The sequence below is a fragment of the Mauremys reevesii genome, linkage group 3 (assembly GCF_016161935.1).
Source record: "Mauremys reevesii isolate NIE-2019 linkage group 3, ASM1616193v1, whole genome shotgun sequence".
NCBI lineage: Eukaryota > Metazoa > Chordata > Testudines > Geoemydidae > Mauremys > Mauremys reevesii.
In genome coordinates, this window is record NC_052625.1 from 37,295,604 (window position 1) to 37,320,112 (window position 24,509).

A 24,509-nucleotide genomic window follows, 5' to 3' on the forward strand; every position below is an offset into this window, starting at 1 on the left:
ATTGTAGTAATCTGTCAGTTCTGAATGTCTTTCAGGGCTAACCCAGTTGTCTTTCAGGGCTAACCCAAGTTGACCCTGGGAATCTCTGCTTCTGGTTCATAACTCCAGCCCAGTGAGAATTCAAACAGCAAAAGAGAGAGATCAACATTTTTCTTGTCAGCCGTTTCTATTTCCTCCTTCGAGAATTTGAGCTGAAGGGACGAGACCTTTTGCGTACAGCCTCTTCATCAGTGTATTGTGATGTCCCAGAATGGCCCATTTAGCTTTGGTTAGAAGACAATCCTTCATGACTTGCTTCACAGTTTCAGAGCAAACATTTTTTTACAGTTATGAAGCAAAAACTTAAATATTACCTTAAAGCATGGGAGAAAGATACTACAAGTAAGATTAATGCATGCAGCAACTTATAAGTATTTCATAAAGTTTAAAAACATTGTTATAAGTTCAATACCTATCTTAACCATATTTAACCATAGACAAGTGAAAGAGACTGGTGTCCAGCAATGAATTTGACCGTGCTCTGCTGAGGCCTAAAGTCCTGGCAAGAGTTGGCACCTGGTCTGCCAGCGTCACAGCCATGACATTGTGAGATCAAAGACTTTGGCAGCTCAAACTTTCATAACTCAGTCAGTGATGTTGACTCCGGCCCTAGGAATAACGACGCCTGGTCAAATTCATGCCACTGCATCTCCAGTGATTGGATTTGATCCACTTGATTTTTCCCACTGCAAACTAAATGATTCCACCAAGCCCTTTTTGGCCTGATTCCATGTCCATTTCCACATTTTGCATCCTCTACTCCCTCGATACCTATCCCTGAGCAATGGAAATGTCATATTTATCCCCTCTCCCGCATGCTGCCAGCACCCTTCATCTTAAAGAAAACATTGTTTTAAAAAGGATTCAAATGAGGAGTTAGTATTCTCCAGTTTGTTTCCAAGCATTCACTGCTACAGTTGGATCTTGCAGTGGGGTCAGATAGTTTTACAACCTCTGCTGTAAATTTGAGCAAGCTACTATTTTAGTAGCTTGGTGCATTATTTTAAATTGCCTGGATTTTCCTCATGATCAGTAGGGATGGAGGTGAACTCAGCCTGTAAAGGCACATCTGTTATGCAGGATATTTACGTTCTGTCAGCTCTAAAAAGATCTGTATTCTATGATACAGTAGTTGGTATGACAATGCCTGGAAGGGTTTTATACAGTGAGACTCTAGACCAGGCCTGCACAACATACGGCCCGCGGAGCCTCACTGTGCGGCCCGCGGGGGGATTCTGAATCCCCTGCACACGGCGCTCTGCGGGCAGCCTAGAGCCCTTTAAATCCCAGCCACGGCGGAGAATCAAAGGGCTCTGCACTGCCCGCAGCGGCGGCGGGCAGTCAAAGGGCTCTGGGCTGCTCGCAGCAGCGGGGAGCCCAGAGCCCTTTAAATCTCAGCCACGGCTGGGAGTCAGAGGGCTCTGGGCTGCCTGCAGTGGAGGGCAGCCCAGAGCCCTTTGAATCCCGGCCTGCGGCCGCTGATTACCACCTCCACGGACCCCTGCCCTAACTGCCCCCCAGGACCCCCACCCCCTATCTAACACCACTGGTCCTTGTCCCCTGATTGCCCCCTCCCCCGCCCCCGGCTCCTAACTGCCCCTTGGGACCCCAGCCCCTATATAAGCCTCCGTTCTCCTTGTCCCCAACTGCCCCCTCCTGAGACCCCCCCAACTTCCCCTCAGGACCTCACCCCCACCTGTCCCCTGATGAACCCGAGACTCCCATGCCTAGCCAATTGCTGCCTGTCCCCTGACTGCCCCCGTGAACCTCTGCCCCATCCAACCCCCCCTGCTCCCTGTCCCTTGACTGCCCCCCGGAACCCCCTACCCCTTCTCCAACTCCCAGCCCCCTTACCATGCCACTCAGACCAGTGTGTCTGGCTCCATGCAGCTCCAGACACATTGCTGCCATGCTCCCCCGCGGAGCCCACAGCCCCCACTCCCCCCCACCCCGCACCTGCCTTCCAGATTTGAACACCTCAAAATTCAGGAGTGCTCAAGCTCAGTTTGGGCAGCTGTTACTTCATTTCTCCCAAATCAAATATACTGATCCACTGTAACTTGCTGTAGAAAAAGTAGGATAAAATTGAGCAAGAAATGCTTATTAGGACTGGAATTGCTATTTTCAACAGCCATTGCCTTTTTGTTTTTTTAAAAGGAAGACAGTGATATTGCATTGGCAAATTCCCCATAGAAAGAAAGAGTGGAACAAAAGAATAATAAAGGCACCTCAACTTTTCTTCATTTATGGAGGCCAGTCTTATAATATGCATCCAGATATCCTCCAATCACACAAGCTGAAAATTGTTCCACTTTACTGCAGCTCTGTAACCATATGGGAACCAATCCTGTCTGTGTTCTGTGCACATCCAAAATTCCTGCTGAATGACCCACCCTGGGAGCGAGTTACCAGTGACCCAGGGCTGGAGCAGCAGGAGGTGGGGGCGGGGGGAGGAGGCATTGGTGGGGGAAGCCCAGCGCTGGGGCGGCGGGGGGTGTGGGTGGGGGGAGAGCCCAGGACTGGGGCAGCATGGAGGGTACAGGGGGGAACCCAGGGCTGGGACGGGGGGGCAGCCAAATTTTTTTTTGCTTGGGGCAGCAAAAAACCTAGAGACGGCCCTGACGGGTTCCCCCAGCTGCCGGAGCACCGGGCCCTTTAATTTGCCCCTGAGGGCTTCCAGCCACTTCTTCAGCTGGGAGCCCCTGGTTGATTTAAAATAAAGTATCACCTCCCCACCCCCAACCTTCCTTTTTGGCCCACAGCTGTTTTGGTGGAGCGGCGCTGGGGAAGGAGGGTTTGTTTCCGCAGGGCTGGGCGGCCCTGGGGTGGGGTGTTTCTGTGGGTCCGGGAGGTTTCGGCCCTCAGCTGTTTTCTTTGGAGGAATATGGCCCTCACCGCTTTACGAGTTGTGCAGGCCTGCTCTAGACGGCACCAAGATTGCTGAGGTAATTTTTTTTTTAAAGTGAGAACATTTTTCTTTTATCATTATTCTTCTGGATCAGCTTGATAGAGTTATCCAGCTCCAGCCCTGTTTGTTAGTGCAAACTGGAATTGAGAGCAGCTTCTTTCTCATGGGCTTATTGGCTCAGTTCTGCAATATGAAGGCAAATGAAGGGAAGCAAGAGCTGGGCCTGAGAGGTCTTTCCCTATCTCCCACCACCTTCAGCTCTCCTTCACTAGAGAAGGATCAGGAAGAGTTAGGTTGCCTTTCTTGTCCTGGATTCTGCTTCAGTGTGCATATAGGGGTGGGAAAATAGAAGGAAAATGAGCTATGAAAAGAGCCACCCAATTATTCTGGGAAGATAGAATGACAGGCTGGAAGAAGCCATCATGCTTCACTTATCTTTTTCAGTGGAAGGGGGCAGTATGGTGATATCCAAATACCATAGTGATGAATTGATAAAATCTCTGGCCACATGACAAAGTTTGAAATCTACTTATCTTATATAGTTATTCTCATGACTAAAAACTAAAGGGGAACCCACAGAGGATAAATTAAGCAGAGTTCTCAGATATCATAGGCCATGTGCTAATGGCTCATCCAAGGTAGAACCATTTTCAGATCATGCTTCAAAACAATGAAGCACATCTTCTAAATAAAATATCTGAGACAGATCTCTGCATGCAGGAAATCCACTGGGCCAGAAAGCGGACACATGACATCTGTATTTTAGTGGGTGGTTGGTGCTTTGTTAGGATGCTACGGATGTGTAAATAGTATATGTGTATGTCATGTGTGTATATAATTTATAATTGCATGACACTTTTTTATATTCATTGCTGATTAATTGAATGTATATCTTGTTTATCTTCAATTTGTATTTGATTCTGTATTTCTGTGGGATCTTAATTCTCTAAGCATTTGGGGCAAAAAATTAGGCTAAATGCTTGGTTGGAGAAAACAGGTATCGTTCAGTTGAAATCAAAGGAGACACACTGTTTTACAACAGCGGAGGAGCTGGCCTTCAAATATTTTTCAGTGAGAGATCATAGTCTTCAATTAAAAACTGAATATGCTGCACTAATGTGCTGCATAGACTGAACCACACCCACTAACTGCACCATCTTGCAAACTTGTGAAACCCACTAGTCTGTGTGTGAAGGAAATCCTAATCCAAACATTTTATTTACATCCAAATATACACAACTCTTAACTTACCATATTGTTTTTTAATTGGCCATCATAAGGAATGAGTGTTAGGATCTGAAAGGGATTATAAATCTAAAAAAGATCTTGGATTAATTGCATCATTTTGTTTTTATTAGTGTTCCAATGGATCTCTCTCTCTCTCTCTCTCTCTCTGTGTATTAGTTACCACCCAAAACTAAACTTCATTATGATCATCCTCACTATACCCTCACCTTGTACTACCCAAAAGGCATTGCTCTGAAACAAAGATAGCATAGTGTATTATTTTTAACTCTGATCTAATTAATATTGTGTGTACATTATTGGAATCAGCACAGCAAGTCCTTTGTTCTTTGTATTTCATGTCACAGTGGATGTTTGCTGTGCGCTGTCATTGTAAGGAACACATTTCTTGCACATGTCCCGTATGATCGTAATTTTAGAATGCTTCTCATTGCACTAGAGCTTTCTGTGGCATCACAGAAAGCACAACTCTAATTGCCACGCAGGATGGTCTCATTTCTGTTCAATATAGTTACATTGCTTGAAAAATTGTGTGACTGGTGGTCTGAACGCCAGTTCCCAGTGGAGAGGTGTCCACTTAAAAACTGCCACCACAACTGCTGCCCTATTGGCAGTCTCAACATAGAAACCAGGGCTTGAATGACCAAAGAGATTTAACTCCCCTTCTGCACCCAGACGTTCCAGGTCTGTTTGAGTCACAGAGGCAGGGCAATATGGGGAAGCTACCACTTCCACAGGCTGTGCTACACCTGTTCAGCCATAAATCAAAGACTGGCAACTGTCAGAAGCACTCAGGCTTTCACTCAGCCCAGTACACAGGCATGTGCATAAGTCCTATTGATGTCAATGGGACTTACGCAGGTGCTAGGGTTGCCAACTTTCTAATCACACAAAACTGAACAACCCTGCCCCACCCCTTGCCTGAGGCCCTGCCCTTGCCCCGCCCCTTCTCTGAGTCCCCTCCCCCACTTGATCCATCTCCCCATCTCCATCACTCACTCTCCCCCACCCTCTCTCACTTTCACCAGGCTGGGGTGTGGGAGTGGGGTACAGGAGGAGGGTGAAGGCTCTGGCTGGGGATCTGGGGTGGGGCCAGAGATGAGTGGTTTGGGGTGCAGGAGAGGGCTCCGGAGTGGGTTCTGGGGCAGGGAGTTAGGGTGCAGGAGGGTTATGGGCTCTGGGCTGGGGGTGTGGGCTCCAGGTGGGGCCAGAAATGAGGGATTCAGGATGCAGGAGAGGGCTTTGGGCTGGAGCAGGGAGTTGAGGTGTGTTGCGGGGGAGGACTCTGGCTGGGGCTGCAGGCTCTGTGATGGGGCCAAGGATGAGGGGTTTGGATGAAGGAGGGGACTCCGGGCTGAGGCAGGGGTTGGGGTGCGGGAGGGGTTTTGGAGTGCAGGGTCCTGGCAGCACTCCCAGGAAGTGGCTGCCAGGTCCCTGCATCCTATAGGTGCATGAGCAGCCAGGAAGGCTCAGTGTGCTGCCCTCGCGCCCACAGGCACTGCCCCCACAGCTCCCATTGGTCATGGTTCCCGGCCAATGGGACCTGCGGAACCAGCACTAGCGGCGGGGGCAGCATGCACAGAGTCTCCCTGGCTGCCCATGCGCCTAAGGGCTGCAAAGACCTGGTGGCCGCTTCTGGGAGCCACGTGGAGCTAGGGCAGACAGGAATCTTTTCAACCGGGCATTCTGGTAAAAAACCAGACGCCTAGCAACCCTAGCAGGTGCTGAAAGCTAGCAGAATTGGGATAGGTTTATACGCATGCTTATATGCAGCATACGTTTCAGTATATTGTTGAAACAGGGCCTACATTTATAAGTAAAATGTGAACAATTTTTATTTTTAAACCCAAAATGTAGACCTAGATTACATTTTAGTTTTCTGTAATCTATTAGAATAGCAGAACAGTGCTGCAGCATCTAGTTTATAGCAAGATAGTGCTTAAGTGGAAAATTGTGCCAATGTTGCTCACACTGAATAATACCTTACTCAACAAGATGTCTAGGGTTACCATATATCTGTCTTTTCCTGGACAGAGCCTTTTTTGAGCCTCCTTTCTCTCTCCAGGGGGATTTTAAAACAACAGGAAATGTCTGTGGTTTTTGCAGAGCAGAGAAGCTGCAGCTCAGAAAGAACCCCAATAGGTCCACTTCCTAATTGGTCCTTCCCCTGCCTCTGCAGATGATTGATCCATTCCCCTGCAAGCCAGAGCTTCTGGATTCCGCCCACCTAGGCCCTAACTCCCAGCCTTGGGGATGGGGTCCCACAGGGAGGTGCTGACTGATGGCTGGCACTGCATCCTGGGCTTGCACCAGCCACCCTGCTACTGTGACAGGGGGTGACACTGCCCCCCACCTCTAGTGAGTACCCCGGCACAGGTACCCACTCCAGCTCCCTCCAGATACCCTTCCCAATACACACACACTCCAGGTACCTGCCCCTGCCCCCAATTTCTCCCCCAGAGGTGTCCTGTTTTTGGGAACTTGAAATATGGTAACCCTAAAGATGTCCCATTCACTTGAGTAGAACTAATCTGCAAGAGTCACAGTGACAGCATGAGGTCCATTTTTGTAACTGGGGTGATGGAGACAGAAGGAGGTTAAGAAATCTGACAAGGGTCAGAGACTAAGTCTCTCAAACTAGATTTCAAAGCCAGGGGTCTTACCATTTCCATCCCTTTTCTGTGACTACCTCCTGCAACGTAAGGCCCAGATTCTGCAAACTGGCATTACTCATGTGAGGATGTCAGAGGGATCGTTTGTAGTAGTGAGAGAATCTTTGAGAGATTTAATTCTAAATACACAAAGGAGGTGAGACGCCGCTTGGATTTCTTCCATGCCTGTCCAGCCCCTGCTGTTTCACTGAGGTCACTGAGATCGGGTGCTGTTAGCACCTGGTATTTTTAGTATTAGGGATCAAGTTGCACAGTTTTGGAAGTCTTGTTCATAATGAATCACAACTCTTTGCTCAAATTGTAGTAGTGCTAACGTTGTACAGTTTCACCAGGGGTCATTGACACCAAACAGACTTGTCCTGAGGAGTAAAGAGGCTTCAGCTACAATGACCAAATTTCTCCTATGTAACAAATTTCACTTTGAGAATCTTACAAGAAACTGCTTGTGAATAAACACTGACTAGGGCACAGATTTATTTAGCATAAATGAATACAGCAATGAAGAAGTTTAGCATTACTTTGGACGAGAAGGTTTCTTAGAATATCATATTTAAGGTAAGCAAATTACACATTCAGCTTACAGAGAAGTTACAATAGCTTACGTGGCTGCACATGGAACCTCAATGTGCAATTATAGTAAACCCAACCCAAAATTCAGCATTTTTCAACCAGGATGGCTTTTCTCCCCAGACGAAGAATGCCAAGGTGTCTTTTTGGACCCTTAGCTATATTAGACCAGTCCTTTGTTCATTACCTGTAAATGGAGTTCCCCTCTCCCACTGCTGTTCACCTCTTTCTGTTAATTTTTTCCCCCTCTTTAAGACCCTGGCAATCTCTTCATCAGCATTTGACTCAGTATGCAAACAGACTCCCTGGTGGACAGTCCCACGCAACTGTGCACCAGGGAGACAAGTATCTCCCACCCTTCTGGTTTGGAACTTGTCTTAAGGAATGCTACTTCTGGGGGTATGTCTACACTGCAATTAGACACCTGCAGCTGGTCCTTGCCCTCTGATTTAGGCTCACAGGGCTTGGGCTAAGGGGCTGTTTAATTGGAGTGTTGACATTCAAACTCAAGCTGCACCCTGAGTTCTGGAACCCTTCCCATCACAGGATCCCAGAGTTTGGGCTCCAGCCCATGCCGAAACATCTACACCACAATGAAATAGCCATTTAGTCCAAGCCCTGTGAGCCCAAGTCAGCTGGCATGGGCCAGCCACAGGTATCTAATTGTAGTGTAGATGTAACCTGGGTGGACCTGCCTTTAACTACAAGGCCTTATGAGCATAATGTCAAATATATATTGTAGCCTTTATGGTCTAATTGATAGGGTTTAACAGAGTTGGGGCTTATGCTTATGAGGTGATGGTTGATGAGGGTTTGGTCTCCTGATTGGCTACAGTACTGAGAGCAACAAGGTGAATATCATCACATCTTTAGAGTGAGAGACCCTAGGAGCACATGAGGAACAGTCACAAGTAATCACACATCCTTTTATTAAGAATTTCACTAAGCAGGTAAATACCACAATCATTGACCCATAACAGAAGAAAATGGGATAATATAGAATGTACAGCATTATTACTTGCATTACTCACATCTCTATGTTGGATACACTGGAATGTGGATGATCATCAGGTGGCCATCAGTTGAGCATCTCCTGATGCATTCCCTCCCAGCACAGACACAGAGTGGTGTCTTTTATTATGAGTTATACTAACGCCCACTGAGGTTCAGACATATGCACAAAAGGTTCCACCTCTTTCCCTTGTTTGTACTTCCACACTAACTTTGGGGTGCCCCATTTTTCATAGGCTAAATATTTAATTCTTCATGTACTCATTAACATTTACATCAATTAATCACGATAGCAACTTGAATTTAAGTTATTGCTAACACTCTATATCTACAAAAAAATCCCCCAAACATTACAACCCATTTTAATTGGCATCTTGCAGTTTTAACTGCCACATTTTCCCCAAACATAAGCCCTTAACAAAGACATTTACTGTAACAGCACATTTTATCATACAAAGTTATCCTCATGTTAATCTATTTCTAGGCCTGAGGTCTTGTGTTCCTTTCTTAATCTATACTAAATCATTTGTTTCTGTAATAAGCCAATACACACCTGTCAATCTTATACCCCACTACCATTCTATTTACTCCTAAACACACAAGCTAATAACTTAAATGACAAATCATATTACTTGCCTCTTAGCTACCATGTACATAACTATTATGTTGATCCGGGTGACACAGGCTTTCAGTAGAGACTTTACATGATGCTTTTTGGTGAACTAGTACCCAGGGGATCTCTATATCCCTTATGCACCCTGAGTCCTCTGCCAGTTGACATCCAGAGATCCTTGGGTCACACATACATATAGTCCCTACTCATACCAATTGCCTCTTTTGTAGTCAGTGGGGTACTCAACTGACCATACAACAATCCTGTAAGATACTGGCTGAAATGTCACTACCTCTCAGGGATAGGCTGCAGAATCCATTTAACAGGCCCACTGTGATGCTAAATTAAATAGCAGTTTTGAATAAGTGAAGTCCTGTGCAATTAAATCACGCAATTCAAACCAAATCCTGTTCTAGTGAAGTCATTGGAAGTTTTGCCATTAATTTCAATGGCATCACAATTTGGCCTTGTATGCATAAAGGACCTGAGTAGGGCTGGTTGAAATTTTTCTGTCTAAACTTTTTAATGGAAAATTGGATTTAAACATTTTTTTTCCAGAAAGTATCTCCTTTCCTTTAAAATTTTAGATTCATCAGCAGAAAACTGAAACCCCCAAAAGGGTGGTGATGGTGTTGCTGGGGTTTTTGTTTTTTCCATTTTTCAACTAAAAGGCAAAAAAATGCTCACAGGACAAAAATAATGTTTTTCCAACCAGCACCATTTCACTAAAACCCTTTTTCTTCCTTGGAAACGCAGAGTAAAAAGAATAGGAGTTGTTTATAGGAAAATACTAATTTGTCACATGAAAATTACTGAACAAACAACAAAAGATGACAAATCCACAAGCAGCAGTGCTTGCAGTCTGTCTTAAAATCACAAAGTATTACAAGCAGTGACATTGCGGCCTTGATGTATTGCAGACAGAGGCACTCTTCCAATTAACCTTTCATGTCACTTTGCTCACATCAAATGCTCCTTGATGCCAATGCTTTGCGAATGTTGTTGTTGCAGATGCAGGCATTGCACATTGTTGAAAACAACCATTTTCCCCCCTCCCGTGTTTCACCAGCAATGAGCATTTAAGGATACTAGTAATTTGCAAATGAAATCTGAAGCTAGTTATTCCTTAAATACACCTGAATATATTCATTCTTGACATGCTAAGGGATATTAACATAAGCTCCAGATTGTATCTGTGCACCTTCAATTACATAATAGGGTTACTGGAGAAGTTAATTAAAAACAGTGTAAACATTGTATGCGGTACTTTATAGAGACACACAGAAGGGGGAATGATCACGCAGCAGGTGGGTAGACCTAGGTCTCCAGATTCCCAGTCCAGAGATCTAACGACTGGGCCCCTGATGCCTCTAGTTTTGAGTATTTGTTTTTCACTAGTTTTTTCTTTTTCAATTTTATCCACTAAATATAAGATCAATATTATCTTAAAAGTAGAAAACTACTCCCCTGTGGTGGGGCAATGACTCACCAGTGCGGCTCCTCCTGCTGGTTGTCCAGGGAATCAGCTTTCCAGCCTCTAGAGCGCCCTCTGCAGGACAGTGTCTCACCTGCTGTTGGCCCCTGTGTCCCTCCCGGCCCCCAGTGCCCTTCTGGATTAGGGTTCTGCCCCCTGGCAGTACCCCCTCAGTCTGGGTCTCCCCACCCAGGGGAACCCCCAACCCCCATCCCTCCCTTGCCTCAGTGGCTACTGCCAGTCACTAACTAGCCCCCGCTCCCTTGGGTAGACTGCAGTCTGCAAACCACTCATCATCGGCAAGTGGGGTTTGGACCTGCTGCCTTTGCCTAACCCTGGGCTGCACCCCTGCAACCCCAGTACCTTTCCTGGCCTTTAGCAAGGCCTGCAGCCTGGGGGTTCTCCAGGCTGGAGCTCCCCAGCTCCTCTAGCCTTTCCCCAGCCCTGCTCCGCTCTAGGTACCATGCTCAACCAGGTCCTTCTCTCTCTACCACTAGAGAGAGTGTCTTTTCTAGTCTCTGGCCCTCAGCCCTCTTATAGGGCCAGCTGTGGCCTGATTGGGGTGTGGCCTCATCTGTGGCTGCTTCCCCAATCAGCCTCTCTTTTCCCCTCTGCAGCCCTCTCCAGGGCTGTTTTAACCCCTCCGGGCAGGAGCGGGGTGATCATCCCACTACATCCCCACATTGGCTAAAGGGCCTAGTCTATTATTCTGTGTTCATTATGCATATTATACCACTTATTCACACCAGTAAAACAGGGAGAAGATTCTGACCAATCTGTTACCCATGAGTAGTTTGACTTCATGGAGACTCTTTCTTTGGTCCTAACTATGCACATCGAGACCCTTCATTATATGATTTAAGGAAAGGGAGAAAAGAGATGGGGAAAAGAAGAAAAATCACAGTATAGCATTATATATGCACTATTCTACAGAATCACAGCAGTTTATTTTCATACTCTTGGAGTTGCCACACTTATTTTTAATTATTGGTATTACATTTTATGGACAATAGATGTTTCTAGCACTTTACCGTTATTGCGATTTGTTAGTTTGTTTTCTTGTTTCATGGAGGTTTGTAGTTTTTGTCTTGCTTGATTGTTTGCACAGTTAGGGTTACTGTCACTGAGGTATCCTGCAATAGCAACCATCCTGTGGGGTGGTTGAAAGGTTTTTATTTAACTGCCCAAACAGCAGTGGTGATAGATCAGTGGTGAAATGCTAGCCACGGTCTATACCAATGCCATCAGTGGCAAGCTGTGCTTAAAAAAAATCCATGGCATAACATGGTCCCAAAAAGAGATGGACTTTGAGGAGCGATTTGAATGAGGAAAGTGCAGTCACATTGGAAGGGATAGTAGCTCCAGGCATAGGAACAGTTCCAGAGAGAGTCACGAGTGAGAAAAGGAGGCAGAGGGACATGAAGGTGATTACAGTGTAGAGCTCATAACAGAGCACAGGAAGGCCATATCAGATGCAGGCAGAGGTAGATTCACGGGGAGCCTTGAACTAAGGTTATATTATTAGTTTGTCTTACACTGAAGTGCATCTGTCCATTACTGAGTGATGAAAGCTCAAGAGATGCACCATCCACGCTAGATCCGTTTTATAGGATCAGCGTGCGAAATTCACTGAATAGTTCAACTCGCATGAAATGTGACCATGCCACTACTTGTATAAAGAGAAACACAATGGAAAGTACACATGGAATACGATCAGGCATAGCTGATACAGAGTCCTTGAAAGCCTGTAGTAAATACACTCATTTAAAGACTTTCACCTGTTGCTGCAAATCATTCATACCAATGACATGTCTGTTGACACTCTGATCCCTGATGCAGAGTGAAGAACATCAAAGAAAGATGTGAGCAGATCAAGTCTCAGGTAGGCATTGCATCCCTGTTACGGATGAAAGAAATGTCAGGAAGTTACAAAACAGGTGGGATTAGGAGATCATCTCCACAGCACTAGTGACATGACAAATATTAGCAGATTGAGCTATTGGCTCATGTACAGTCACAAAGGAGGTGTTTAAAAAAAACCCATTTTGAAATGTTTTTAAGGTGCTGTTCTGCTGCTATAATACCGTGTGAAACATTGTACGGAACCTCTCCTGCGATCTTCACTCAAATGAATCTCCCATTGATTTCAATGGGAATTTTACCTGAGCAAGGGTTGCAAGATCTGGCCATACAGATGATAATAGATTAAAGTGTGTGCAATAAAATGCCCATGAAACTAGTCAACTTTAGTCAAAAGTTCAGTTGCACTATCTCTTTCATGTATTATTCACCATACACATTATTTATAGCCACCCATCTTCTTCCCCTCAAATGTCTATATTTCTGACATGTAAACATGCTATCCTCCCTTCATAGTTATTCTGCATTTACTTTTAAATACAATATACACTCATTTTAAACAGGAGAGGTTTCACCTTATGTGTGAACTGCATTCTTAAAATGAAGGCAAGCATATTTATGATCAGAGCCAACAAGTCTGCAAACATATCATTTGGAAATCTAATATCAGGTCAATTTTGGTAATGTTCATCTGCCTGAGTGCTGTATAATCTACAATTATTGAACCAGAAAAAATCTATTAGAAAGTGTGCTGCAAAACACTATCATTTCAAGGCCACCAAATTATAACATTCTACATGTTAACAGTATGAAAATATATGGAAACTGAAGTCAGCTTGCAAATCAAATATAAAGACAGTACAATGTGTAGGTTCTTCTGATTTTTTTTAAATATAAATTTAAATTTAACAAATTTCCTTACGATGATGAAATAAAGGGTTTGACCCTAGTATCACCTCCATTAATTTTAGTTTTGTAAAACTCCATTGACTTCAATGGAGCGATTCCTGATTTACAGCTGTGTAAGTGACATTAAAACCAGGCCCAAAGAATTCCATAATTTTACAACATTCACTGTGATTCAAAGACTAGAACAATGTTTAAAATGTAAGCCATAAGAAAATGTTCCTCCACATAAGCAAATGTTTCAGAGAACATTACCTGAGGTTGAGATTTATAATGAATCCACAAATCAGGTGAGCCATATTTCATTACAGTTTTGCATGGTTTTACTCATCTTATCTACATAAGAGTTTTATAGTGCCACTAATCACCATAGTGTCTGAACACCTTCCATATAAAATCAATAGCAATAATGAAGTCCCTGCTGAATTTTATGGAGTCTCTGGTACTTCTCTGCGTTCAATAGGTTTTGTGGTTTTGGTTTTAAAATTTTATTAATGTTTTTGTATGGTGGTTTTAGCTGGACTGACTTCATTTTTTTTAAAATCTGTTTGCTTTTTTGGGGGGTGTCAGTGATGCGTGATTCTTATGATGCAGAGGTCTTTTCAATTCCTTTCCCATTTTCAAAGAGGAAGGTTTTGCAATGTTTCCTAACAGTCACACTGTGGATTTACCTACTCTCCTCTAGAAGTTTGTGCCATAGCAGGATCCCTTAACTGAGAACGCTGTGTCCCCATCTCTTATGCACTCTGTCCTGGGCTTTGTGAACTGCATTAAACCAGAAGAGCACAGCTGTCACAGCCATTCATCGATTAGAATTCGGTCTTTGATGCAGCTGGGGCTTGATCCATTAATTGCCTTGAAAATAAGGACCAAGACCTTGACCTGGCACTAGAAGCTGAGTGAGAACTAATGGGCCAGATATTCTCACAACAGCCTGAGCCATGTAGAAGACAGGCAGCTGCATTCTCCACCAGCCGGAGCCTGAGAGTCGTCTTCATATTTAGCTTCAGATACAGTGAATTACAATCTGTCCTGGAGGTTACAAATACATGGATGATTGTAGCCAGGTTTTATTCTGGGAGGAAGGGACAAACTTCCCTAGTAAGCGAGGTGTCAAAGGCAGCAGTTTTAGCTCCTGATTCTACCTGGTCATCCAAGCTTAATAAAGAGTCAAACAAGACCACAATGCTTTGATGAATGGGGCCTGTGAGCCTTCAAGGAAGGTGGAGACAAGGTCTCCGCTAGCTGTCGTCTTTTACACATTCTGATATTCTAGTTGCGTCAGGGTACATCACTCTCTACCCTAGGCTGGCGGTACATAAAGAGTGCTGTGTGCTAGGGCTAGACAGCTTTGGCCAATAAGACTTCACAGGCACAGATGTCTTGCTAGGGAATCCTGATGCAGCACTGAGGCTTTGTAGGGGGCCTTCCTAATGTCCCTTTGTAATGTATGGTTTGTGCATATTAGGATCCAGTTCTTGTTGTGCTGTCCTAATAAACAATAATGAAGCATGATGTTCATACAGATAAGGAAGCTTTGCCATTTTTTCTATATTCTGTGGTAATGTTTGTGAATTATTTTCATTGCTCCTTTCTCCTTCTTCACCTGTTACAGCTCTCAGAAGTGAAAGAACTTGATTCAGCATGTGAGGAATGTCACAGGGAAGAGGCACAAATCATGAAGAGGGGGACAAAGCATGGGCACCTTTGAACTAGAGCTTGCCATGAGCTGCATAATGTGATCCTGATGTAGAATCTCACCAAAGTTCAGAGGTATTTTGATTATACATGAGTCAGCTGTGACACTGGGACCCAGATTGCAAAGCTCTCCTGCTCCTAATTCTGGTGTATTCAGCGCTGAGGGCACTAAATTGGGCTCATTTCCACTCTGAACAGAGCTGTTTCAAGGTCTGCCGATAATGGAAGCTGGGAATTTGGTCTACCACCAAAACTGTGTCTGCAATACCATCATATACTTTTGATCATCTATTTTCACGTCACTGCTGATTATCACTGATGTTGGCTTGAAAGCCATTCTCCCTTGTAGTCGTCCCAACACCATTGCTTACAGACCTCCCCACCTTTCCCCCGCCATATTGTGCTGTGCACATGTTTGCAACTGCTAGTCAGTAATGCAGGCAAGTTTTATGGCTAATGGGTTGGTGCCTAGAGCCCAAACCGCTGGCAGGAATTGGGAAGTTAATTATTTTCTATTAAGTTGAAATCCTGCCTCAGTGGGAGTTTTGCCATTGACTTCAATGGGGTTAGGATTTCACCATTAGACTGTCAGAGATTGTGTCTAACAAAAGAAAATGTCGCAACTTGATGTACTGCCAATTTGTGAAACTTTGATTTAAAGTTGCTGCAGCACTATTTTAGCACCCTTATGTTAGCATATGGGCAGCCCCTTGCAGCAACGTTCTGACCCCATCCGCCACCTGGGCTTGCTATCACTCTTCTTTTACCTAATGAGCAATAAATTATTATTTTTATTGACTGACTTATGCTCTAGATATTCCACAGAATGTTACTGGACACTTTCCTGTGTTGTGGGAACTTCATATTTTATTTTGGAAACTTGGCTAGTGGCAACTTAACCACAGAGGCTAGGAACAGAAATAGCAACGTATGTGCACTTTAGAGAATGGTTTGACAAAATTACAATAAATTACAGGAATTCTACATTTCTCACATGAACAAGCAGGGACTTTATTTGTTTGTTTGTTTTTTTGAACAGCCAGGAACAAAGATGTCATGGAAACTTTTTGTAATAGTAAAATAGTTGTTTAATTAAACTACTTGTCATTTTTCTTTTAGCATGAAAAGACTGGAAAAGATCATTATACATTTTCGTCTTTGATGGTGAACTAACAAAGGGCCAAATTCTGAGCTTTGGAAGTAGTCTTGTTGGCATTAATGGGACTATTGCTGTGAGTAAAGTTGTGCAGGATTTGGGGGATTGGGTTTTCTGTTTAAATTCATTCTTTATTCTAGTAAAACATCCACTTAAGTCATTGGGAAAGTTTCCCTGAGCATGGACTGAATACAAACTGAATAAAGACTTGAAGATCTGGCCCGTGCTAAATAGCTCTACTCCCTGGACACACATAGCTGAAGGTTCTGGACTAGCCAAGACCAATGTGTTTCTCATTGGAATATTTTCTTTTTTTGTTGGCAAAATGTACCTTCTAGTAATTCACATGATAAAGACCACTAGGGTGGTACTGGAAAGAAATATGTCTCCAACTGATGATAGGTGGCTTCAAACTATAGTTAATATAGTCCAAGTTTCTCTTTGAAATGTGTTTTATTCATATCTGGTCCTGAGTGTTGCTCAGCTTGTCCCAGTTCTTTTCACTTGTGGTATACAGAGACAAGCAAGGCACTATGTTCTTCCCACAAGGTTTTTCCCTTCAAAGGACAGGGCTGAAATTGAACTAATATCCCAAGGACATTTTCATTTCAAATGCTAATAAAAGAAAAATATAAAATTCACAAGAATCCAGGAAAGCAGCTTTCTCTGATTTTAAATATTTTGGCCAAATTCTGTCCGTAGTTTGAAGTCAATTTCTTCCATAAAAAAACCCCATCCTATGTCTGTTTGGGTGTTTTTCTAATACATTACCCCAGCCAGCACCCTGCTGTTCTCCTGCTGGCTTCTGAGACCTACTGACCACAAATTCTAACCCTAACTTACTGCTTCTGGCCCTCATACTCATCTACAGTGTAGCTAGATTCTAGCATCTTATGATTCTCATTCATATATATTAAGCACATACTGTACAGTGCACTAGTGCTGTACAAGGCACAAATAAATATAGTTCCTCCCTACTCTGAGCTATTTCACTAAAGGGTAGAATTCACTCCTGTGCAAAGAGCCAGCACAAGACCTATGCACCATATTAGCTCTATTTGCAGGATTTATGTGACTCTGGAAGCCTTCTCTATACACACAAGTTTCACCAGTTTAACTAAAAACAACTTACTGCCTTAATCTAAATCAATATAAGTTAATGTAAACTGATTGCAGAAGCCAGGGGTTTGTATTCTTTAACTAAATTGATTGGGGGGGGGATTACTTATACTGGTAGAATTTTTGTGCATAAATGAGGGTCAAGTGACATGTAGGCCTTCTGGGGTTTCCCTGCACAGGGATGAATTTCGCGCAGATAAGCGATGGGACTATGTACAAAACAAAAACCTGACAATCAAGAAAGCCACTTTTTAACGGGGGAACTGGATGACTCAGTAGGAAAAGAGCCTTTCTTCTCTTAATCACTTGTTCAAATCCAACATGTTTAATATGAGAAGTATTATAGCATTCAAAAGTAACATTTGGATGACAGTGTATAAAGAGCATGATCCTGTGCTCACTGAAGTCGATGAGCGCACGATCTGACCCAAATGAAGTAGGTTTTTCCAGTGAAGACAGCACACTGTGTTTATTTCTATTTTCCTGGTCTTGATGACAGCAAATGAGATTGGGATTTTAATTTTTTTTAACGTCGGAAATACCATGTTATCTTCATAACAGCAGATGTCATTTTTTCTGGCAAGAAAGGCACTCTTTAATTCACTTTGCTAAACACACTTATGGTTTGATTGGCAGTATGTCAGGAAAATTAAGTGAAAATGGTTATGCAAATGCCAAAACTAAAGAAGACTTGGATTTAAAACATCCGCACCAGAAATCCTGTACTTTTCAAACCATTATTTTTGAAGATTTTCTTTTTCTTTGGTTTTGGTTACAATAAATAGAAGGTCAACAAATGCTTTAACAACGTAGGGCCAGATTTCCATGGGAGCTCAGCATATTCTGTGCTGAACTTCTTTGAAAACCTGGCCATAAGTTCTGCCATGGGAGTGCTGGGTGCTTAGTCCGCTTCAAATTCTGATCCTTATATAAGCACTTAAAGGGAGCTGGTTTCTATTGAAAATCTGGCCCCAACTGACACATAACCTCATGTTTCAATGTCTGAGGGTCCTCTGGGTGGGGGGAGGAATATGTGAGGCAGGAGCCCATCATTCTGAATCGAAGCAAGCTGGAACTGGGGGAGTAAAAGGTTATGTTTGTGTTGGGTCTACAGGAGCAACTAGCAGACCAGCTCCAAGCAATTTAAAGGACAACAGAGCACATTGATAACTGTCACAGATTACTTCTAGGATGGCTTGAAAACAGGGTTGCTACTTTTTGCAAAGACCCTGTAGCAGTCTCAAGAAGCAACGGGTATGAATCAGAATAAACAAATTCCATCACGGTTGGGGGGAAGGTTCAGCTAACTCCAAATATGCACCCTAAAGAAACAAGTTAGTAAATGCAAAACAAAATGCATGGGTGGGGGGAAGGGAGGGGTTGATATTAGCTAGAACCAGGTGCTCAGACTATGAAAGAACTGACTGAGTTATATTTCAGAAGGATCATTAACTCTCTGGTTCACTGTGAATCTAGGGAGACTTTAGCTTGAATTACAGTGTTAGAATGTTAAAACAAAGATATTGCTTTGAGAGAGAGGACAAAAGGAAAAGTTCCTTTTTCATTATCCTTCAAAAGAGGGTTTTCCTCTTCTTTTTTTGATACTGTGCTCCCCAAAGGCCCCACATTGTAGTCACCTGCCTTGCAAATAGGGTGATCAGACACTCAATATTAGGGGTTTTGTCTTATATAGGCAACTATTACCATCACCCTCCCTGTCCTGATTTTTCACACTTGCTATCTGGTCACCCTACTTGCTGAGAAGGGCTGAATGGAAGTGTGTAGCTTAAAAAAGGATTTCTGCAGAGTGCTCCATCCTCACGGGTAAGGTAAAGTCTCCTCCATGCAACCTTAAACACAGAAGTCATGATTCTGCTCTCACATCAGTTTTAAACCATTGTAACTCATAAGAACATAACATAAGAACATAAGAATGGCCGTACCGGGTCAGACCAAAGGTCCATCTAGCCCAGTATCTGTCTACCGACAGTGGCCAATGCCAGGTGCCCAGAGGGAGTGAACCTAACAGGCAATGATCAAGTGATCTCTCTCCTGCCATCCATCTCCATCCTCCGATGAACAGAGGCTAGGGACACCATTCATTACACATCCTGGCTAATAGCCATTTATGAACTTCACCACCATGAATTTATCCAGTTCTCTTTTAAACACTGTTATAGTCCTAGCCTTCACAACCTCCTCAGGTAAGGAGTTCCACAAGTTGACTGTGCGCTGCGTGAAGAAGAACTTCCTTTTATTTGTTTTAAATCTGCTGCCTATTAATTTCATTTGGTGACCCCTAGTTCTTGTATTATGGGAACAAGTAAATAACTATTCCTTATCCACTTTCTCAACATCACTCATGATTTTATATACCTCTATCATATTCCCCCTTAGTCTCCTCTTTTCCAAGAAAAGAGACCTAGCCTCTTTAATCTTTCCTCATATGGGACCCTCTCCAAACCCCTAATCATTTTAGTTGCCCTTTTCTGAACCTTTTCTAGTACTAGAATATCTTTTTTGAGGTGAGGAGACCACATCTGTACACAGTATTCAAGATGTGGGCGTACCATGGATTTATATAAGGGCAATACTATATTCTCAGTCTTATTCTCGATCCCCTTTTTAATGATTCCTAACATCCTGTTTGCTTTTTTGACCGCCTCTGCACACTGCGTGGACATCTTCAAAGAACTATCCACGATGACTCCAAGATCTTTTTCCTGACTTGTTGTAGCTAAATCAGCCCCCATCATATTATATGTATAGTTGGGGTTATTTTTTCCAATGTGCATACTTTACAATTTACTCAATTGACTTCAACAGTATAACTCCTGAGTGACACTGGTGCGAGTGGGAACAGAATCCAAACCAGATCCTCACAAGTGTCCCAGGCAGTTTCTCTTATTAAGTGTTTGCCACTGGCATCCTAAGCAAATCTCTTGAGACCTTATGACTTTGTCAGCCCAGCTGCAGAGCTGGATAAAACTTGGAAAATGCTTGGGGCCAAATCTTTCAAGCCTTCAGTGGGCAAAACATCCATTGACCTCATTGGGAGTTTGCCTGTGCAAAGACTGCAAGATATGGGCCTAAAGGTAAAAACATTTGAGCCAATATGTCCCAAGTGAGTAAATTCCAATGAACAAGTACAATGAAATTAAATCATGTGCATTTTCCTGTCTGTCTGTATCTCTGTGACTAGAGCCTCATGATCTGATGGATTCTTCAGAAAGCTGTCTCCCTTCGGAAGAAATAATGAATGCTTATGGGCAGGCTCTTTTAATTTAAATCTAGCTTTGGCTAAAAGAACTACGGCAGTTAAAAGTGTGGTCAGTATTTCAAAGTGCTGTAGTTTAACCCACAGATAATGCACAAAACAGCCACTTAATTCTTGGCAAAAGCAGAAAGCCCTGTATATACAGTAATATATTTTTTATTTTAAACAGTAGTGCCGCTGGTAGTGTTACCTACAGTATCACTATGTTAGCTCTGTTGGAATTTACTTTTGCTACAGTTGTAACTTTTCAGAATGCCTATTACCTTTGCTAGAGTGTCTATCTCAGAACTGATATGAGCAAAGCAAAGGAGAATGTAGGAAGTTAATTTTGTGTGTGTTTATTTTAGAGCCAATAGCTCTGAATCTGAAGAGCAGGAGCCAAGACATTGAACAATGAATGCATTGTAGTGATAACTAGCAAGTTTGCTGTTAGTACAAAATCAAAAAAGACTTTGGTGCTACCTTTTTATCTTTTGCCATTAAGTGCTTTTGCCAAAATGCTGGAGGTGTAATATAATCCCCTGTAATTACATGTTTTTGTAATAGAGCATTCCTTGGCTGTTTATACAGATTAAAAATTGACTTAGAATGCTGGAAGGCATTTCAGCCAAAATAGTAAACAAATTAGCAATCAATATTGTGCTACAGTTTAGCAGTCATTGTTCCGTTCTACTTTGCTATTAAAGTACAGCTATTCAAGTAATCTATGAATGGCTTCATAGTGTCTTATCTCGTTGCTATGCTAACTTCTTTGTTCCATGCCGCTTTTTTCTGTTTGCAAAGAAACAGCAATCAACGAAATAAAACAGATCTAAGGCCTGATCCTACTCTCACTTACACTGATGTAAACCAAGAGTAATTCCCCTGTAATCAGTGGACTTCCATATGTGTGAAATCAGAATCAGGCCTCTCATGTTGGCTTTACACTGGCATAACCCTACTACCTTCACTGAAGTCACTCCTTTTAGCAACTCTGTAAGAGCCTGATCCTGCACCATATAAAACAATGGAAGCTTTGTTGTTGAGTTAAATGAGAGTAAGGTCAGACCTGTATAAGTGCCACTATAAATCAATGTATGAATAAATCAATCAGGGTTCTATTTTACAATGCACTCTCTTGCTCTTAGGGTGCTATAGAAAACCATAGAATAGATGGATGGATGGATAGTAGAACAATACCCTTCACAAGATCCATACAGATACAGTGTGGCACATTTTTCTAATAATTTAATCTGTTTGGCTGAAAAAGTATGGAGGCTTATTTGAACTATATCCAAACAGAATATGTGTGAATTAAGGGTTTGACCCAAACCCAATTTTTTCAATTGACTTCAGTGGGCTTCGTATAAGTCCCTAACAAGTCTTCATAGTTGGTCTGGAAATCTTGCCTTTCTCTCAAAATTTCTATCACTACCAATTTTTGATCCTGTTTCCAACCCCAGAACCAGGACATGCAGAGACATCTGAACACAAAAAGTAATGGCTAAAAGAAAATGGCCCTGGCTTCTTTGAAATGGTTAACTAATGACAGTTTTTCTGGAAATGTTTCAGAAATAATGGAGAATGGAGGCTGATGTTGCTCTTGTGCTGGCTTTACACTGATTGATTTCAGTGAACTTACTGTACTCTGGTTTTGTACTGACGTAAATGAGAGTAGAATTTGGCTTTGGATCTATGGAAATAAGACAGCTTTGTGATTCTCAGCTCCTGTGGCCATTTCCATCTCCAGTTTCTATTTCCTTGGAAATGGACAGCCACCTGGCAAAAATAAGGCAAGATTTTAACAAAAAATGTTCCCCATACCTGTTTGCAGATCTGAACTCTGTTTACATGAAAATGGACTTGGAAAAGCTGCCAGTCCCAGATGAAAGTGAGAAATAGCACTCTCGGTGCTAGCTGTCAGCTAAAAGTTAAAAGTGTTGGTTTACAAAATATTGTTGGTTAAAGCATTTTATAGTTCAAATAGAAAAGAAAATTCTAATAGGCAGACTCTTTTTATTAAGTGCCTTCATACCTAACATAAATGATTTTTAGTGATTCTACTTTCATGGGCACTGGTTTTACTCCATCAACTAGGGTTTCTCCACTCCAGCTGGCCTTCCTTAAGTCCCCACAGAACTTTCTCACTAGAGAAGTCCCTCTCCAATCAGGTCCTAGAAACCCTACTCAAAACATCTTAGGTAAGAATGTGGGATCTCTAGACTTTTTGAGAGGAGGAAATGGAGAGAAAGGTCTGAGATGGGAGCGTTGACAGGTATTCCTTGGAGTTTTGCATTTACTGAACTTGACCTTCCAAGAGAAACAGTTAGAACTGGTTTGTTTCCAACTAACATCATGCAAAAATATTCCCAGTGAAAAGTAAAGCTGCTTACAACATAAGACCTATTTGTCATTCTCGAGTCTTTCTCACTTTCTCCTGAGCTGCAGAGGACATGAAATGGAATCAGTATTTTGTTCTTCAGTATTTGGGGACCTCAGGGTGTCTCCTCAGCCCATGGAAACCACAAAGCTCAGTTCCATGGCACCTCCTGCAGCTCCCAAAGCAGTTGATCCATGCTAGATGGATCCACTGACCATTGCACTCTTGAAATCACCATAGGGGTATAGACTGCTGCAGCTTCAGGGCTGCAGTAGCAGTTGAAAAGCATCCCTGTTGCCACTCCACAAACTAAAAGGATTGTTCTGTTCCCAAGCCTCCCAGGGAGCCCTCCGCATCAAGCCTAACAACATTGATTTTGGACTAGGATCAGTATGTAGCGTAAAGGAAATTAATATATTACTATTAAAGAGGCAGCCTGGTTTAGTGGTTAGGGCACTGGTCTGGAAGTCAGGAGAACTAGATCTATTCCTTACCACTAATCTATTGTGTGATCTTGGACAAGTCTCTGTGTCTTGTACTTTACCTGTCTGATCTATTTAGGCTTTGGGGCAGGGACTATCTTTTTTACTATATGTATGTACTATATCTATGTCTTATCCAATGAGTCCTCATTCTCATCTGGGGCCTCTGGGCACCAATGTAATACAAACAGTAACAATGTATGTGAGTGCAATATATCACTTAATAACATAAGACACTAAAAAAACTAGTAGTAAACTGTAATACACAATGCCTCATTTATGAGTTTGGAGGGTGACACTCTCCCATCAAGTTCTTACACTTAAGAAGCATTCAAAATTCGATTGAACCAAACTTCTGTTTCCCCTACTTGTTGTCCGTCTGACTCCAATTGCTAATCTGGATTTAAACTTCTGTCCCCAATCACGCTGTCTTCTCATTAGCCTCATTTTAGTAGCATGGTGTTACAGGAAAAACGGGTGTTTCCTTTATCAAAAATCTATTGCCATTTTTTCTTTTCTCATTCAGGGTATTCAAAATGATGTGAATGAATATAAAGCTTGCTAGTGCTGAGAATGTCCCCTTTTGTTGTGGTACAGCAAGTGTCTGGAGTACATTAGAGGATTGGAACAAAGTAAGTTCTGGTATTGATTTTGTCAGTAGTGTTGCTATGTCAGACGCAATTTTCCCATGTGTATGGAGAAGAGGGATGGTCAATTTAAAGGCAGCTCCAAGTTTTTATTTTTCATCCTTAGACCTGAGGTGATACTGGCAATTCCCTGTGGCTTCTGGTGCTAATAGCGATGGCAGCTTGAAGTAGAAATATTAAAAAGTATCCAGACAAGATACTTTCTCTGGTTATTCTAAAACCTTGATCCAGAATGTGGAGGGAATAACCACACGATATGACAGTCTTCATGGGTGAGTTGACAGATTCATCATCCAATGAGTATTCTCTGATCATTCCTGCTGGCTGAAAAAGTATTAATTGGGCCAAACAATTAGCGCTAACTGTTTTGAGGTTTATCTTCCAGTAGTAATGGACAAATCTAAGAGTTCAATGGTTTCATTCATTTTATCTAAGAATGTTTATTGGAAACTTATCCAAAATTCTGTGGGATAAAA

The 24,509-nt window shown here is 42.7% G+C and overlaps 1 long non-coding RNA gene across 1 annotated transcript; it reads left to right on the top strand.

The window, feature by feature from the left end:
* Positions 1-14,913: 14,913 nt before the first annotated feature.
* Positions 14,914-24,218, top strand: LOC120400255. Its single transcript, XR_005595649.1, has 4 exons — positions 14,914-15,068; positions 16,113-16,225; positions 23,913-24,018; positions 24,140-24,218. It is a non-coding gene; the product is annotated as an uncharacterized LOC120400255 (long non-coding RNA).
* Positions 24,219-24,509: the final 291 nt, after the last annotated feature.